Source organism: Balaenoptera borealis (assembly GCF_965194805.1).
Source record: "Balaenoptera borealis genome assembly, chromosome: X".
Lineage (NCBI taxonomy): Eukaryota > Metazoa > Chordata > Mammalia > Artiodactyla > Balaenopteridae > Balaenoptera > Balaenoptera borealis.
Genome location: NC_138881.1, coordinates 68,848,220 through 68,867,226, shown reverse-complemented (window position 1 = coordinate 68,867,226; position 19,007 = coordinate 68,848,220). Strand labels below are relative to the sequence as shown.

General features: G+C 40.4%; 2 long non-coding RNA genes across 2 annotated transcripts in view; one reads left to right on the top strand and one right to left on the bottom strand.

The window, feature by feature from the left end:
• LOC309620819 overlaps nt 1–3,861 on the bottom strand; it is a 208,928-nt gene extending 205,067 nt beyond the window's left edge. Inside the window, exon 1 of the long non-coding RNA XR_014239667.1 lies at nt 1,992–3,861. This is a non-coding gene — a long non-coding RNA (uncharacterized lncRNA). The remainder of the gene's footprint in view (nt 1–1,991) is intronic.
• LOC309620858 overlaps nt 1–19,007 on the top strand; it is a 491,448-nt gene that overhangs the window by 301,358 nt on the left and 171,083 nt on the right. The gene's annotated exons all lie outside the window — the stretch shown is intronic.

The window sequence follows — 19,007 nt, the reverse complement described above, 5'->3', positions numbered from 1 at the left end:
TGGTGTCTGCCCCCAGTGGCTAAAGTTGGTTCAGTGAGTTGTGTAGGCTTCCTGGTGGAGGGGACTAGTGCTTGTGTTCTGGTGGATGAGTCTGGATCTTGTCTTTCTGGTGGACAGATCTTCGTCTGGTGGTGTGTTTTGGGGTGTCTGTGAGCTTATTATGATTTTAGGCAGTCTTTCTGCTAGTGGGTGGAGTTGTGTTCCTTTCTTGCTAGTTGTTTTGCATTGGATGTCCAACACTGTAGCTTGTTGGTCATTGAGTAGAGCTGGGTCTTGACATTGAGATGGAGATCTCTTGGAGATTTTTGCTCTTTGATATTTTGTGGAGCTGGGAGGTCTCTGTTGGACCAATGTCCTGAACTCATGACTCCCACCTAAGAGGCACATGCCTGACACCCAGCTGGAACACCAGGATCCTGTCATCCACATGGCTCAGAATAAAAGGGAGAAAAAAAGAAAGAAAGAAAAAGAATAAAATAAAGTTATTAAAATAAAAAATAATTATTAAATATAAAAAATTAAAAAGTAATAAAGAAAGAAACATTAAAGAAAGAAGAGACCAACCAAATCAAAAACCAAATCCACCAAAAATAAGAAGCTCTAAAAACTATACCAAAAAACAAAAACAAAAAACCAAAAACTGGCCAACAGAACCCTAGGAGAAATGATAAAAGCAAAGCTATACAGACAAAATTACACACCAAAGCATACACATACACACTCACAAAAAGAGAAAAAGAAAAAAATATATATATATATATATATATTGTTGCTCCCAAAGTCCACCACCTCAATTTTGGGATGATTCGTTGTCTATTCAGGTATTCCACAGATGCAGGGTACATCAAATTGATTGTGGAGATTTAATCCACTGCTCCTGAGGCTGCTGCGAGAGATTTCCCTTTCTTTTCTCTGTTCCCTCAGCTCCTGGAGTTCAGCTTTGTATTCGGTCCCACCTTTGCCTGTAGGTTGCCTAGGGGCATCTGTTCTTTGCTGAAACATGACGTGGTTAAAGTAGCAGCTGATTAGGGGGCTCTGGCTCACTCATACCAGGGGGAGGGAGGGTCACGGGGTTACACGGAGGTGGCAGAGGCCGTTGTGACATTGCAACAGCCTGAGGCGTGCCATGTGTTCTCCCAGGGAATTTGTCCCTGGATCATGGGACTGTGGCAGTGGCTGGTTTCACAGGCTCCCAGGAGGGGAGGTGTGGATAGTGACCTGTGCTTGCACAGAGGTTTCTTGGTGGCTGCAGTAGCAACCTTAGCATCTCATTCCTGTCTCTGTGGTCTGCGCTGATAGCCGGGTCTTGTGCCCCTCTCTGGAGGTCATTTAGGCAGTGCTCTTAATTCCCTCTCCTCGTGCAACATGAAACAAAGAGGCAAGGAAATGTCTCTTGCCTCTTTGGCATTTCCAGACTTTTTCCTGGACTCTTACCAGCTAGCTGTGGCACACTAGCCCCCTTCAGGCTGTGTTCATGCAGCCAACCCCAGTTCTCTCCCCGGGATCTGATTTCCATAATCGGAGCCTCAGCTCCCAGCCCCCATGCCCCCCTGGGGGTGAGCAGACAGGCCTCTCTGGCTGGTGGGTGCTGGTCAGCACCAATCCTCTGTGCGGGAATTTCTCCACTTTGCCCTCTGCACCCCTGTTGCTGTGCTCTCCTCCGTGGCTCCAAAGCTTACCCCTGCCCACCCCCCATCTCTGCCAGCGAAGGGGCTTCCTAGTGTGTGGAAACCTTTCCTCCTTCACAGCTCCCTCCCACTGGTGCAGGTCCCGTCCCTATTCTTTTGTCTCTACGTTTTCTTTTTTCTTTTGCCCTACCCAGGTATGTGGGGAGTTTCTTGCCTTTTGGGAGGTCTGAGGTCTTCTGCCAGTGTTCAGTAGGTGTTCTGTAGGAGTTGTTCCACATGTAGATGTATTTCTGATGTATTTGTGGGGAGGGAGGTGAACTCCACGTCATACTCTTCTGCCATCTTTAATGTCTCCTAACATACATTTTTTTTTAAACATCTTTATTGAAGTATAATTGCCTTACAATAGTGTGTTAGCTTCTGCTTTATAACAAAGTGAATCAGTTATACATATACAATATGTTCCCATTTCTCTTCCCTCTTGCATCTCCCTCCCTCCCACCCTCCCCATCCCACCCCTCTAGGTGGTCACAAAGCACCGAGCTGATCTCCCTGTGCTATGCGGCTGCTTCCCACTAGCTATCTATTTTACATTTGGTAGTGTATATATGTCCATGACACTCTCTTACCCTGTCACATCTCACCCCACCCCCTCCCCATATCCTCAAGTCCATTCTCTAGTAGGTCTGTGTCTTTATTCCCGTCTTGCCACTAGGTTCTTCATGGCCTTTTTTTTTTTTTTTTCCTTAGATTCCGTATATATGTGTTAGCATACTGTATTTGTTTTTCTCTTTCTGACTTACTTCACTCTGTATGACAGACTCTAACTCCATCCACCTCATTACAAATACCTCCATTTCATTTCTTTTTATGGCTGAGTAATATTCCATTGTATATATGTGCCACATCTTCTTTATCCATTCATCTGTCGATGGACATTTAGGTTGCTTCCAGGTCCTGGCTATTGTAAATAGAGCTGCAATGAACATTGTGGTACATGACACTTTTTGACCTATGGTTTTCTCAGGGTATATGCCCAGTAGTGGGATTGCTGGGTCGTATGGTAGTTCTATTTGTAGTTTTTTAAGGAACCTCCATACTGTTCTCCATAGTGGCTGTATCAATTTACATTCCCACCAACAGTGCAAGAGTGTTCCATTTCCTCCACATCCTCTCCAGCATTTATTGTTTCTAGATTTTTTGATGATGGCCATTCTGACCGGTGTGAGATGATATCTCATTGTAGTTTTGATTTGCATTTCTCTAATGATTAATGATGTTGAGCATTCTTTCATGTGTCTGTAGGCCATCTGTATATCTTCTTTGGAGAAATGTCTATTTAGGTCTTCTGCCCATTTTTGGATTGGGTTGTTCGTTTTTTTGTTATTGAGCTGCATGAGCTGCTTGTAAATCTTGGAGATTAATCCTTTGTCAGTTGCTTCATTTGCAAATATTTTCTCCCATTCTAAGGGTTGTCTTTTGGTCTTGTTTATGGTTTCCTTTGCTGTGCAAAAGCTTTTAAGTTTCATTAGGTCCCATTTGTTTATTTGTGTTCTTATTTCCATTTCTCTGGGAGCTGGGTCAAACAGAATCTTGCTGTGATGTATGTCATAGAGTGTTCTGCCTATGTTTTCCTCTAAGAGTTTGATAGTGTCTGGCCTTACACGTAGGTCTTTAATCCATTTGGAGTTTATTTTTGTGCATGGTGTCAGGGAGTGTTCTAATTTCATACTTTTACATGTACCTGTCCAATTTTCCCAGCACCACTTATTGAAGAGGCTGTCTTTTCTCCACTGTATATGCTTGCCTCCTTTATCAAAGATAAGGTGACCATATGTGTGTGGGTTTATCTCTGGGCTTTCTATCCTGTTCCATTGGTCTATATTTCTGTTTTTGTGCCAGTACCAAACTGTCTTGATTACTGAAGCTTTGTAGTATAGTCTGAAGTCAGGGAACCTGATTCCCCCAGCTCCATTTTTCGTTCTCAAGATTGCTTTGGCTATTCGGGGTCTTTTGTGTCTCCATACAAATTGTGAAATTTTTTGTTCTAGTTCTGTGAAAAATGCCAGTGGTAGTGTGATAAGGATTGCATTGAATCTGTAGATTGCTTTGTGTAGTAGAGTCATTTTCACAATGTTGATTCTTCCAATCCAGGAACATGGTATATCTCTCCATCTATTTGTATCATCTTTAATTTCTTTCATCAGTGTCTTATAATTTTCTGCATACAGGTCTTTTGTCTCCTTAGGTAGGTTTATTCCTAGATATCTTATTCTTTTTGCTGCATTGGTAAACGGGAGTGTTTTCTTAATTTCACTTTCAGATTTTTCGTCATTAGTGTATAGAAATGCAAGCGATTTCTGTGCATTAATTTTGTATCCTGCTACTTTACCAAATTCATTGATTAGCTCTAGGAGTTTTAGGGTAGCCTCTTTAGGATTCTCTATGTATAGTATCATGTCATCTGCAAATAGTGACAGCTTTACTTCTTCTTTTCCGATTTGGATTCCTTTTATTTCTTTGTCTTCTCTGATTGCTGTGGCTAAAGCTTCCAAAACTATGTTGAATAATAGTGGTGAGAGTGGGCAACCTTGTCTTGTTCCTGATCTTAGTGGAAATGGTTTCAGTTTTTCACCATTGAGGACAATGTTGGCTGTGGGTTTGTCATATATGGCCTTTATTATGTTGAGGAAAGTTCCCTCTATGCCTACTTTCTGCAGGGCTTTTATCATAAATGGGTGTTGAATTTTGTCGAAAGCTTTCTCTGCATCTATTGAGATGATCATATGGTTTTTCTCCTTCAATTTGTTAATATGGTGTATCACATTGATTGATTTGCGTATATTGAAGAATCCTTGCATTCCTGGGATAAACCCCACTTGATCATGGTGTATGATCCTTTTAATGTGCTGTTGGATTCTGTTTGCGAGTATTTTGTTGAGGATTTTTGCATCTATGTTCATCAGTGATATTGGCCTGTAGTTTTCTTTCTTTGTGACATCTTTGTCTGGTTTTGGTATCAGGGTGATGGTGGCCTCGTAGAATGAGTTTGGGAGTGTTCCTCCCTCTGCAATATTTTGGAAGAGTTTGAGAAGGATAGGTGTTAGCTCTTCTCTAAATGTTTGATAGAATTCACCTGTGAAGCCATCTGGTCCTGGGCTTTTGTTTGTTGGAAGGTTTTTAATCACAGTTTCAATTTCAGTGCTTGTGATTGGTCTGTTCATATTTTCTATTTCTTCCTGGTTCAGTCTCGGCAGTTTGTGCATTTCTAAGAATCTGTCCATTTCTTCCAGGTTGTCCATTTTATTGGCATAGAGTTGCTTGTAGTAATCTCTCATGATCTTTTGTATTTCTGCTGTGTCAGTGGTTATTTCTCCTTTTTCATTTCTAATTCTATTGATCTGAGTCTTCTCCCTTTTTCTCTTGATGAGTCTGGCTAATGTTTTATCAATTTTGTTTATCTTCTCAAAGAACCAGCTTTTACTTTCATTGATTTTTGCTATTGTTTCCTTCATTTCTTTTTCATTTATTTCTGACCTGATCTTTATAATTTCTTTCCTTCTGCTGGCTTTGGGGTTTTTTTGTTCTTCTTTCTCTAATTGCTTTAGGTGCAAGGTTAGGTTGTTTATTCGAGATGTTTCCTGTTTCTTGAGGTAGGCTTGTATTGCTATAAACTTCCCTCTTAGCACTGCTTTTGCTGCGTCCCATAGGTTTTGGGTCGTCGTATCTCCATTGTCATTTATTTCTAGGTATTTTTTGATTTCCCCTTTGATTTCTTCAGTAATCACTTCATTATTAAGTAATGTATTGTGTAGCCTCCATGTGTTTGTATTTTTTACAGATCTTTTCCTGTAATTGATATCTAGTCTCATAGCGTTGTGGTCAGAAAAGATACTTGATACGATTTCAATTTTCTTAAATTTACCAAGGTTTGATTTGTGACCCAAGATATGATCTATCCTGGAGAATGTTCCATGAGCACTTGAGAAAAATGTGTATTCTGTTGTTTTTGGGTGGAATGTCCTATAAATATCAATTAAGTCCATCTTGTTTAATGTATCATTTAAAGCTTGTGTTTCCTTATTTATTTTCATTTTGGATGATCTGTCCATTGGTGAAAGTGGGGTGTTAAAGTCCCCTACTATGATTGTGTTGCTGTCGATTTCCCCTTTTATGGCTGTTAGTACTTGCCTTATGTATTGAGGTGCTCCTATGTTGGGTGCATAAATATTTACAATTGTTATACCTTCCTCTTGGATCGATCCCTTGATCATTATATAGTGTCCTTCTTTGTCTCTTGTAATAGTCTTTATTTTAAAGTCTATTTTGTCTGATATGAGAATTGCTACTCCAGCTTTCTTTTGATTTCCATTTGCATGGAATATCTTTTTCCATCCCCTCACTTTCAGTCTGTATGTGTCTCTAGGTCTGAAGTGGGTCTCTTGTAGACAGCATATATATGGGTCTTGTTTTTGTATCCATTCAGCCAGCCTGTGTCTTTTGGTGGGAGCATTTAATCCATTTACATTCAAGGTAATTATCGATATGTATGTTCCTATTCCCATTTTCTTAAATGTTTTGGGTTTGTTATTGTAGGTGTTTTCCTTCTCTTGTGTTTCTTGCCTAGAGAAGTTCCTTTAGCATTTGTTGTAAAGCTGGTTTGGTAGTGCTGAACTCTCTCAGCTTTTGCTTGTCTGTAAAGGTTTTAATTTCTCCATCACATTTGAATGAGATCCTTGCTGGGTAGAGTAATCTTGGTTGTAGGTTCTTCTCCTTCATCACTTTAAGTATATCCTGCCACTCCCTTCTGGCTTGCAGAGTTTCTGCTGAAAGATCAGATGTTAACCTTATGGGGATTCCCTTGTGTGTTATTTGTTTTTTTTCCCTTGCTGCCTTTAATATGTTTTCCTTATATTTAATTTTTGACAGTTTGATTAATATGTGTCTTGGCGTGTTTCTCCTTGGGTTTATCTTGTATGGGACTCTCTGTGCATCCAGGACTTGATTAACTATTTCCTTTCGCATATTAGGGAAATTTTCAACTATAATCTCTTCAAATACTTTCTCAGTCCCTTTCTTTTTCTCTTCTTCTTCTGGGACCCCTATAATTCGAATGTTGGTGCATTTAATGCTGTCCCAGAGGTCTCTGAGACTGTCCTCAGTTCTTTTCATTCTTTTTTCTTTATCCTGCTCTGCAGTAGTTATTTCCACCATTTTATCTTCCAGGTCACTTATCCTTTCTTCTGCCTCAGTTATTCTGCTATTGATCCCATCTAGAGTATTTTTAATTTCATTTATTGTGTTTTTCATCATTGCTTGATTCCTCTTTAGTTCTTCTACGTCCTTGTTAAATGCTTCTTGCATTTTGTCTATTCTATTTCCAAGATTTTGGATCATCCTTACTATCATTATTCTGAATTCTTTTTCAGGTAGACTACCTATTTCCTCTTCATTTGTTAAGTCTGGTGTGTTTTGACCCTGCTCCTTCATCTGCTGTGTGTTTTTCTGTCGTCTCATTTTGCTTATCTTACTGTGTTTGGGGTCTCCTTATCACAGGTTGCAGGTTTGTAGTTCCCGTTGTTTTTGGTATCTGTCCCCAGTGGCTAAGGTTGGTTCAGTGGGTTGTGTAGGCTTCCTGGTGGAGGGAACTAGTGCCTGAGCTCTGGTGGATGAGGCTGGATCTTGTCTTTCTGGTGGGCACGTCCACGTCTGGTGGTGTATTTTGGGGTGTCTGTGGCCTTATTATGATTTTAGGCAGCCTCTCTGCTAATGGATGAGGCTGTGTTCCTGTCTTGCTAGTTGTTTGGCATAGGGTGTTCAGCCCTGTAGCTTGCTGGTCATTGAGTGATGCTGGGTCTTGATGTTGAGATGGAGATCTCTGAGAGATTTTTGCCGTTTGGTATTACGTGGAGCTGGGAGGTCTCTTGTGGACCAGTGTCCTGAAGTTGGCTCTCCCACCTCCGAGGTACGGCCCTGATGCCTGGCTGAAGCACCAAGAGCCTTTCGTCCACACGGCTCAGAGTAAAAGGGAGAAAAAATAGAAAGAAAGAAAGAAAGGAAGGAAGGAAGGAAGGAAGGAAGGAGGAAGGAAGGAAGGAAGGAAGGAAAGAAAGAAAGAAAGAAAGAAAGAAAAGAAAGAAAGAAGCTATAATATAGTGAAGTAAAATAAAGCTATTGTAAAGCAAAGCTATACAGACAAAATCTCCCCCAGAAGCATATACATATACACTCACAAAAAAAAGAGGAAAAGGGGAAAAATTAATATATCCTGCTCCCAAAGTCCACCTCCTGAATTTGGGATGATTCGTTGTCTATTCAGGTATTCAACAGATGCAGGCACATCAAGTTGTTTGTGGAGTTTTAATCCGCTTCTTCTGAGGCTGCTGGGACAGATTTCCCCTCCTCTTCTCTGTTCGCACAGCTCCTGGGGATCAGCTTTGGATTTGGACCCGCCTCTGCGTGTAGGTCGCCTGAGGGCGTCTGTTCCCCGCCCAGACAGGACGGGGTTAAAGGAGCAGCTGCTTCGGGGACTCTGGCTCACCCAGGCCGCGGGGAGGGAGGGGTACAGAGGAGGCGGGGCGAGCCTGCGGCGTCAGAGGCCGGCATGACGTTGCAGCAGCCTGAGGCGCGCAGTGCGTTCTCCCGGAGGATGTTGTCCCTGGATCACGGGACCCTGGCAGTGGCGGGCTGCACGGGCTCTCGGGAGGGGCGGTGTGGAGAGTGACCTGTGCTCGCACACAGGCTTCTTGGAGGCGGCAGCAGCAGCCCCATCGTCTCACGCCTGTCTCTGGGGTCCGCGCTGATAGCCGCGGCTCGCGCCAGTTTCTGGAGTTCGTTTAGGCGGCGCTCTGAATCCCCTCTCCTTGCGCGCCGCGAAACAAAGAGGCAAGAAAAAGTCTCTTGCCTCTTCGGCAGCTGCAGACTTTTTCCCGGTCTCCCTCCCAGCCAGCTGTGGTGCGCTAACCCCTTCAGGCTGTGTTCACGCCGCCAGCCCCAGTCCTCTCCCTGCGATCCGACCGAAGCCCGAGCCTCCGCTCCCAGCCCCGCCCGCCCCGGCGGGGGAGCAGACAAGCCTCTCGGGCTGGTGAGCACTGCTCGGCGCCGAGCCTCTGTGCGGGAGTCTCTCCGTTTTTCCCTCTGCGCCCCTGTTGCTATGGGATCCGCGCTGTTAGCTGCGGCTCGCGCCCGTCTCTGAAGTTCGTTTAGGCGGCGCTCTGAATCCCCTCTCCTCGCGCACCAGGAAACAGGGAAGAAAAAGTCTCTTGCCTCTTCGGCAGCTGCAGACTTTTTCCCGGACTCCCTCCCGGCTAGCTGTGGTGCGCTAACCCCTTCAGGCTGTGTTCACGCCGCCAACCCCAGTCCTCTCCCTGTGACCGAAGCCCGAGCCTCAGCTCCCAGCCCCGCCCGCCCCGGCGGCTGAGCAGACAAGCCTCTCGGGCTGGTGAGTGCTGGTCAGCGCCGAGCCTCCGTGCGGGAAGTGCGGGAATCTCTCCGCTTTGCCCTCCGCACCCCTGTGGCTGCGCTCTCCTCCGTGGCTCCGAAGCTTCCCCCCTCTGCCACCCGCAGTCTCTGCCCGCGAAGGGGCTCCTAGTGCGTGGAAATCTTTCCTCCTTCACAGCTCCCTCCCACTGGTGCAGGTGCCGTCCCTATTCTTTTGTCTCTGTTATTTCTTTTTTCTTTTGCCCTACCCAAGTACGGGGGGAGTTTCTTGCCTTTTGGGAGGTCTGACGTTTTCTGCCAGCGTTCAGTGGGTGTTCTGTAGGAGCAGTTCCACGTGTAGATGTATTTCTACTGTATCTGTGGGAAGGAAGGTGATCTCCGCGTCTTACTCTTCCGCCATCTTCTCCGAAGGGCCCCATACATTTTTTTTTTTAAAGCTTTGGGGCCACTTGTTTGTTTGTTTGTTTTTAATAAGTTATATATTTTAATTTTTATTTATTTATTTATTTTTGGCTGTGTTGGGTCTTCGTTTCTGTGCGAGGGCTTTCTCCAGTTGCGGCAAGCGGGGGCCACTCTTCATCGCGGTGCGCGGGCCTCTCACTATCGTGGCCTCTCTTGCTGTGGAGCACAGGCTCCAGACGCGCAGGCTCAGCAATTGTGGCTCACGGGCCCAGTCGCTCCACGGCATGTGGGATCCTCCTGGACCAGGGCTCGAACCCTTGTCCCCTGCATTGGCAGGCAGACTCTCAACCACTGCGCCACCAGGGAAGCCCCTAACATACATTTTAAATGAATCTATTACATGTATAAACAGAAGGCATTTCCAGTATGTTTTCAGGTATACCAAATTTAGAATTAATAATTTTTTATTTTATCATTTAATAACAAAATTCTTATACTTCTATTATGGTTCTAATTTCTCTATGCCTTGTACTCCGGGTACAGATATATCACTCTAATAGATTGCAAAGTCCTTCAGGGCAGACTATGTGTCTTTGTTGTTTGTTTTTTTCTCTTCCTCTACAACAGCACTTTACATGAAGTCAGAATTCAAAAAATGGGTGTTTAATAAATTGGTTTTAATGCACTTTTAATGTAGGAAGTAAATATAATTAACTTCACTGTGGAAAATATTTTGTTAAAATACATCTAGAGAAAAAGATGTAGAAATTGATTTTTTAACTAAAATAATGCTTTGTCTTCAAAATATACCTTTCTAAACCAGATTACAATTTCAGTTTCCCCAGGTGTCTCTGTAGGATTTGAAAAGGTTCTAAAAAGGTAATAATCAATTTTAATAGTTTCTTAAGAAAATTGTATTTCCTTATATGTTTAATGTGTCCATGCTGTGAGAAATAGATAAATTACTGGACAAAATTATTCCTTCCTGTGAGAATATCTGTGTTCAGATAATCATGAACATTAAAAATCCTTTGGTTTAATTTCCTAATTTTAAAGAAAGGAAAATTATAACAAATAAATGAAGTGACTAAACCAAAGTTATAGGCTTAGGTTGATGGAGAATTTGTAGTATTATCCATAGTTTAAACAGTCACAGTTTTAAGAGGTCTTTCATATATATGTAGAGCAATGTAAATTAGAGTTAGTTGGTAAACTATTAGTGTAAAATCTAGGTAATAGAGTCAGCCTGCATAGCATATGAAAAAATCTACTTTGGATGGTAGTTCCCTGAGAACAGCATGTAGCCTGATTTCCTAATCCCATCTCAGGCTCCTCAGTCACCTAGGGTGAGGTGTGGAGTGGTGGTCTGTGCTGGTGTGTGATGGCTCTAGGCTAACTTCTACACAAGTTCTCACTTGATATCCTAATTTTATCACATTTATAGGCTTAATGCAGACAGAAATTCTGAATTCTCACCTACGACTCTGAACAAGCTGGCATTACCAGTAGAGGATATTTACCATATTCAAGGTGTTATATGAGTCCACACAGATTGTGTGTGGATTCACTTCAGTTCTTTGAAGGTGATTTCTTGCCAATAATTTTGCCTAAGGCATGTCAAATGGTTCCATTTTATTTAGCTATTTTTATAGTTCTCAGTTATGTGTAATTCTTTATTATTTTTTAATTCTCAAGTGAAGGAAGCCAGATAAGGTCCCAAGATTGGTGTACTTGCTTCTAAACCAAAAACTCACATAATTTTTGCTTGGGATTTTCCTTTAAGTATTTCATTGATTTATTCAAATACTGTTTAATATAAATTTAATACCCACTGTGCTGCTTGACTCTAAGTGATGTTATGTTCTGAGGTATATTAAGATATAGTCTTTGCCTCTAAGGAACTTGCAGCCTAGTGGGCTGCAGTTGGGGGGTAGAAGGGCTACAAGAATTATAAATATCTATGCAAAAGAAAAATTCTGCAAGTAACATACAAATGGTGCAAAATGGAATGGGGATTTGGAAAGATAAGAGCTTGCATTTTATTCAGGAAGTCTTTGCTCATTCCCAAAAGTGATCTTTCTTCCCTGAGAGTTTCCCACAACACTTTCTCAACATTTTTCTTATGCAATTTCTCATATTCTACCTTATATGTATTTATATACTTATGTTTCTTCTATAAGAAACACATAGATAGAAAAGTAGAGTTCTTTATTTGAGTGGGGTTCTTCTCAAATGGATTTATTTTAATTGGGATAATATTAAGAAGAATGAATAAAGTGAGTTCTAAAGTCAATCACTGACAGCTCCTATAAACTTAATTTGGAGGTGATGCCAATGAAATGGTACAGTATAAATCTTGGACAAGAAATGTGAAAATTTTTACAATTGTAAAAATCAACATTTTCAGAATTCTAGAAATTAATCTAAGGCTTGCAGCAATCGAAAAAGCTTTTATTTTAGAGAAAAAGGTTATTACTTGGTAATATCAGTGAGCTTTTACACATTTTAACTTGACCTATTCCTATATCTTCCTCTACAGCTCCATGGTAGTGTTGAAATTCTACAGCCCATGATTCACAATTAAATATAGCAATCTGGCATCAACTAGGGGAAAAGCAGGGTTAGAGCTCCTTTAAAACCTCATTTTCAGGGATTTGTCAATTATATGGCCTGCCTCGTGGTTCCCTGAAAGACACAACTTGAAAGGCTTTTTTTTCACATGACTTGTAGTTTGTCAACTGTGAAGTCTTTTCCATGTGGGCATATTTTGAAAATATTTACAGGCAATTGTTTAACTTTAAGACTGTCTGAGATAGTGGATAGGAGCTGGGACCAACAATAGGCTAACCAAAAATCTTAACAAGAAAAATATGGAGAATTAGCCCCCATTGGGGCCTTGAAAATTTTTAGCATATTCTTGCTAATGTAGAAGGAGATGTATTCATAGGACTATGTGCGTATTAAAACTAAGAAGCCTCTAAGCTCTTGCTGTGGCTGAACTCAAGGCTCTGTACAAGCAGGAAAGGAAGGCTAAGCCAGTTATAAACTACTTTAGTGAGTGTTGAAGATGTGTCCTCACACACAGAGAACCTAGGAAATGACTGTGAGACTTTTTGGTTCCAGACATTTGAGGAATTATATGTGCAATCACTAGCTGATTGCTGACATAACTGAGAAGGTATTTCATTGGCTAAACAAGCCAAAGAATAAAGACTTTACAAAATAAGATAAGAAATGTCACTAAGCAAGCAAACAATGCCACAAACAACAAACAATGAAAGCAAACACTGTACAGGGACAATCTGATTTATAGGGCTAACACATTTTTTATTTAAAATATCCAGTTTTCAACAACAAAATCAATCATGCCATTCAAAGAAGCGTGAAAGATTGGCTCAAACATGAATAAAAAGGCGATCATTAAAAACTTTCCCTGAGCGAGCACCCAAAGACTTTAAATTGGTTTTAAATTGGCTACAGAATATATTTTCAAGGAACTAAAGAAAAACATTTGATAGAATTAAAGGAAATACGAGAACAACATCTTACCAAATAGAATATCAATATAGAGATAAAATGATAAAAAATTGAATAGAAACTCTGCAGTTGAAAGTAAAATAATTGAAATAAAAAAAAAAATTCTAGAGAGACTCAAATGCAGATTTTAGTAGGCAAAAGAAAAAAAATCAGTGAATTTGATGACAGGGCAATTGAGAGTGTCTAGTCTGAAGAAATGACAGGGGAAAAAAAAGAAAATAAACAGTCAGAAAACTCTGAGACATCATCTTGCTTACCAACATACAATAAAATAAATTCCAAAGGATAGGAGAGAGTAAATGGTGCAGAAATAATATGTGAAAAAATAATAACTGAAAAGTTCAACTTTATGAAAACCATTGATCTAGACATCCAAGACACTCAGTGAACACAAGTAGTACAAACTCAGAGATCCAAAACTAGACAGATTTTAATAAAATTATTTGCGATGGTTAATTTTATGGGTCAACTTGGCTGTGGTAAGAAATGTTCAGATAGCTGGTAAAACATTATTTCTGGGTATGTCTGTGAGGTTGTTTCTGGAAGAGGTTAATATTTTAATTGGTAGACTGAGGAAAAATAATCACCTTCACCAATGCAAGGGAACGTCATCTAATCTGTTGAGGGCCTGTACAAAATAAAAAGACAGAAGAAGAGTGAATTTTCTCTCTGCTTACTCTGGACATCCATCTTTTCCTGTCCATGGACGTTAGTGCTCTTTGTTCTCAGGTCTTTAGACTCAGACTGAGACTAACACCATTGACTTCTTTGCTTCTTAGACCTTTGGGTTTGAACTGAAACTACACCACGGGCTTTCTTGGGTCCGCAGCTTGCAGACAGCAGATCATGGGACTTCTCAGTCTCCACAATCCCTTAAGCCAATTTCTCATATTAAATATCTTTGTATATATATTTATATATCCTATTGGTGCTATTTCTCTGGATAACTCTGACTAATATGCCTTTGAAAGCAAGAGACAAAGAAAAAATCTTGAAAGTAACAAGAGAGATAACTACACTGGATCCTCAATAAAAGCAGAGGTAAATATAAATACATAGACAACTTTTAAGAGGATTCATGTGCTTTTGTTTGTAAAACTTTTTTTCTTTCTACCTAATTAAAAAAAAAAACATAATTATATAAGTATGATGGGTATAAAACATATAAATATATAATTGGTATGTCAATAACAGCACAATGCAGCAGGGGAGGGAACTGAGCTATAGAGAAGAAATGATTTTGTAAACTATTCAAGTTAAGTTTGTACTAATCTAAATTGTTATAAATTAAGATGTTAATTCCAATATACTGTGAAACTAAGAAAACAACTCCAAAAATATACTAAAAGAAATGACAAAGGCATTAAAATAGTATGAGAGAAAGTATCTATCTTATACAAGGAATTAAGAAACAAAAAAGACATAAGACCTATAGAAAACATAAGCAAAATGCACACATACATTCTACTTCAACAGGAATTACATTAAAAATGGATTAGAGAGTGACATCTTCAAGTTAATGACAGGTTATTCCAGACTTTGTTCCACTTCACAAGAACAACTAACAACCATTCATGTACAAGACTTCACTGAGAAAATCCTAGAACATGGGGATGAGGATGAGACAGTCCACTGAACCACAGAGACCAAGATAGACTGCATTAAAAGGTTAAGAGGAGTGGTTACTGACTTGCCCCTCCACAAAGACAGTATAGCAGGACACCCAGAGTTCTCCCTTTAGTGTATGGTTCCTCCAGTGAGAAAAGAGAGCTCAGGATAAACATTCAGCTCCCCCAGCATTGTATATTTCTTCTTAAGAGTTCCCACTCTGGTCTCACCTCACAAGGAAGGTGGGGGAATCTGTGGGGCTTGACCACTAAGAATCTGATTGTGATGGAGAAGGGGAGGGGCTTGTGACAAGCAATTCTCAGATCTTGGCACACCAATCCTACATGCAGCACCAAAGTAATAGTTTCAACCCATAACTTTGCTTACCTGCAGAGCCAAGACAGTGATGCAGTCTGACCAGAGACTTCAGCAGGGTGCAGGTCTTCCTGATTTGTGTCTTTAAATGAAGAGTTTGCCAGCACTGAGCCTGGTTTATCATCACCCTTCCTCCTGTTCAGGCAGAGAAACTGAGCATAGTCCATTGCTGAGTGTAAATCTTGTTGCTGCCTGAACAGAAATCCTGGTTGAAACACCCAGAGGCTATGTAGCTCAGTAACACTTGAGCAGAGAGTACAGCAAGCAAATCTGGTCTTCCACAGGGGAAAGCCCATGTCACCTTTCAGCCAGGAACTTAGAGTGTGAGTCAGTTTGAGTCAAGACCACAGGCAAAGAGCCTTTCTGAGCTTGGAACTAGTTTCTCCCACTACCACTACACCCAGGCAAGGGAGGTGATTCATAACCTTATCCACTACTGAATGTAGCTCCCAGCACCTCCCAACCAGAAAGGCTGACTGGGAATAATTGGAAGTTTGCATGGAGGTAGATTTTCTCTTTTGCCCAGAGAAGGGATCAAATCTATAGTCATACCCATTGCTTATTGCAGGTCCTGATCCTTTTCAACCAGAAAGCCTGACTGGGAACACTTGGGGGACTGCTTGGACCTGGCTTTACTGTTTGACCCAGGCAGTGGAGCTAATACGTAGCCCCACCCACTGCTGAGTGTAGATTTTGGCTCTGTCCCCCAGAAATCTTGGCCAAAACACTTGAAAATCTGCATAACTCAGCAACACTTGAGTGGAGAGTCGAGTAGGCAGGGTTGATTGTCTATAGAGAAAAAACTAGTGGCCCTGTTCAGTCAGAAAACTTGGGGTGTGGGTTGGTTTGAGACAAGACCACAATCAGAGAGCATTTTCATCCTTGGAATTAATCTTTCCACTCCATCTGGGCAGAGAACCTTATTCATAGCCCAATCAATTGCTGAGTATAACCTTCAATCAGTGACCAGGGAACCTAACCAGAGCACATGGGAAGTTGCATAGCCCACCCTTGCTTATAGTGGCGCTTGAACAGAGAGCATAGTTCATGGCTTGCCCTATCTGCTGAGTAAATCAGGTGGCTTTCCCTGGCCAGAAAATTTTGTACCAAGTCTTGCCTAATTTGGGTCCCCAAACAATGAGCTATGCAGGCCTTGGGGCTCATTCTGATGTCCTGCCAGGCAAAGGAGGCTAATTCATATCCATACCTACCTTTGAGTATAGTACCCAGTGATGACACTCTAGAAAGCTTGGCCAGAGAACACAGGCAAACTGAAGTCTATTCTACAGCCTTTAATGGACAGGGAACCAAGCCAGCTGTTCTATCCAACTGTTCTCAGCCAGTGATACCCTTCCCTACACTAGAGCTTAGGCAGTGGCCTTGACCAAAAATAGAACTTAATAGCCAGCCACACCTGCCCAAGGACATTACCAGCTGACACATCCAGAAACCCAAACTGAGCTGACTAGTGAAGTACTGTCTATGCCAAGTCAAATCTGTAAAGTCTGGAAGAGGAGACTGCTTACACAAATGCCAGCTATGAATGTAATAAATCAAGAATCTTGAAAAATCAGATAAGCATAACTCTACCAAAGGAAACTAATAAAGCTCCAATAATCTATCTTAAAGAAATGGAGTTCTGTGAACTGTCAGACAAATAATTCAAAATAACCCTTTTAAAGAAGTTTAGTGAACTACAACACACACAGATTAGAAGTTGAACAAAGAAATAAAAACCATTAAAGCAAAACAGTAATGCTAGAGCTGAAAAATATAATGACTGAACTGAAAAGTTTAATATAGAACTTCAAAAGCAGACTCAAACATGCAGAAGAAAAAATAATTGATTTACAAGGTGAGACATTTCAAATTATTGAGTCAGAGGAACAAAAAGAAAAAAAAAGAATTAAAAAAGAGTGAAGAGCACCTACAGTATTTATGGAATATAATCCAAAGAAACAATATCCTCATTTTGAGAATTCCAGAAGCAGAATAGAAAGGGACAGAAGGTGTATTTAAAGCAATAATGGCTGAAAACTTCCCAAACCAAGGGAGAGAATTGGACATCCAGATCCTGAAGCCCAAAGTATCCCAAATAGATTGAACTTAAATAGGGCTACAATGAAACAGATTATAATTGTCAAAAGTCAAAGACAAAGAAAGAATTTTGAAAGCAGCAAGAGAAAAGAGAGAAGTTACATATAAGGGAACCCCCAAAAGACTACAGATGGGTTTGTCAAAAACTTTTCAGGTCAGAAGAGAATAAATAATATATTCAAAATATTGATACAAAAATAAACTGTCTACCAAGAATTCTATACCTGAAAAAGCTGTTCTTCAGAAATGAAGGATAGGGCTTCCCTGGTGGTGCAGTGTTTGGGAGTCTGCCTGCTAATGCAGGGGACACGGGTTCGAGCCCTGGTCTGGGAAGATCCCGCGTGCCGCGGAGCGGCTGGGCCCATGAGCCACAACTGCTGAGCCTGCGCATCTGGAGCCTGTGCTCCACAACGGGAGAGGCCGCGATGGTGAGAGGCCCGCGCACCGTGATGAGGAGTGGCCCCCGCTTGCTGCAACTGGAGAAAGCCCTCGCACAGAAACGAAGACCCAACACAGCCAAAAATAAATAAATAAATAAAGCCAGAAAACATCTTTAAAAAAAATAAATAAATAAAAGTCAGTCTTGTCAGAGACATTAATTCTCCCTAAATTATAAAAAAAAAAAAAAAGAGAGAAGAAATGAAGGATAGATAAAGACTTTCTCAAAAAAGTACTGAGGATACCACTGTCTTAGATCTGCCATACAAGAAATAATAAAGGGAGTTCTTTGGGTGGAAGTAAACGTATGCTAACTTTATTTTATGCTAATTTTATGCTAATTTTTTGAGGCTAACATCATAAAAACATAAGAATGTAGCATAAAATTACAGTTGAAAGACACAGAATGGCTGAATGGGTAATAAAACAAGATCCTGTGTTATTCTGCTTACAAGAGAGTCACTTTAGCCTTAATGACATACATAGACTAAGAGTGAAGGGATAGAAAATTATTTCAAGCAAACAGTAACCCCCAGAAAGCAGGAATAGCTATACCTATAACAGACAAAAGAGACTTTGAATTAAAAATAGTAACAAGAGACAAAAAAATGTCATTATATAATGACAAAGTCAATGTATCAAGAAGATATATCAATCATAGATTTTTAGGAACCCAACATTAGAGCACCTAAATACATTATAAAAAAAATTAACAGAGCTAAAGCAGTGCAATAATAGTTGGGGGACATTAATATCCAATTCTCAACACTGAGTAGATTATCCAGAGAATCAACAAAGAAACAAGAGATATGAACAACACTGTAGACCAAACAGACCTCACGTATACCCACCATTCTATCTGAGAACAGCAGAACACATTGTCCTTGAGTGCACATGGAACATTTTTCTAGGAAATATCGTATGTTAGGCCACAAAACAAGTCTTAAAATTTCAAGAAGATTTAAGTCATACCAAATATTTTCTCTGACTACTATGGTATGAAACTAGAAATCAAGATGAAGAAAACTGGAAAACTCATGAATACATAGAAATTAAATTACACTCTCCTGAACAGCCAATGGATCAAAGAAGAAATTAAAGGAGAATATAAAAAGTATCCTGAGACAAATAAAAATGGAAACATAACATACCAAAACTTATACGATGCAGCAAAAACAGTTCTAAGAGGCAAGTTCAAAGCCATAAATGCCTACATTAAGAAACAAGGAAAATCTTAAACAATCTAACTCTATGCCTCAAGGAACTAGAAAAAAGAAGAACAAAGTAAGCTCAAAGTTAGCAGAAGGAAGGAAATAATAAAGATTAGAACAGTAATAAATGAGAAACAATAAAATTATTAACAAAATATTTGGTTATTTGAAAAAAATAAATAAAATTTACAAACTTTAACTAGGAGAAGCAAGGAAAAATTAGAAGACCAAATCAACAAAACTATAAATGAAAGAGGAGACATTACAACTG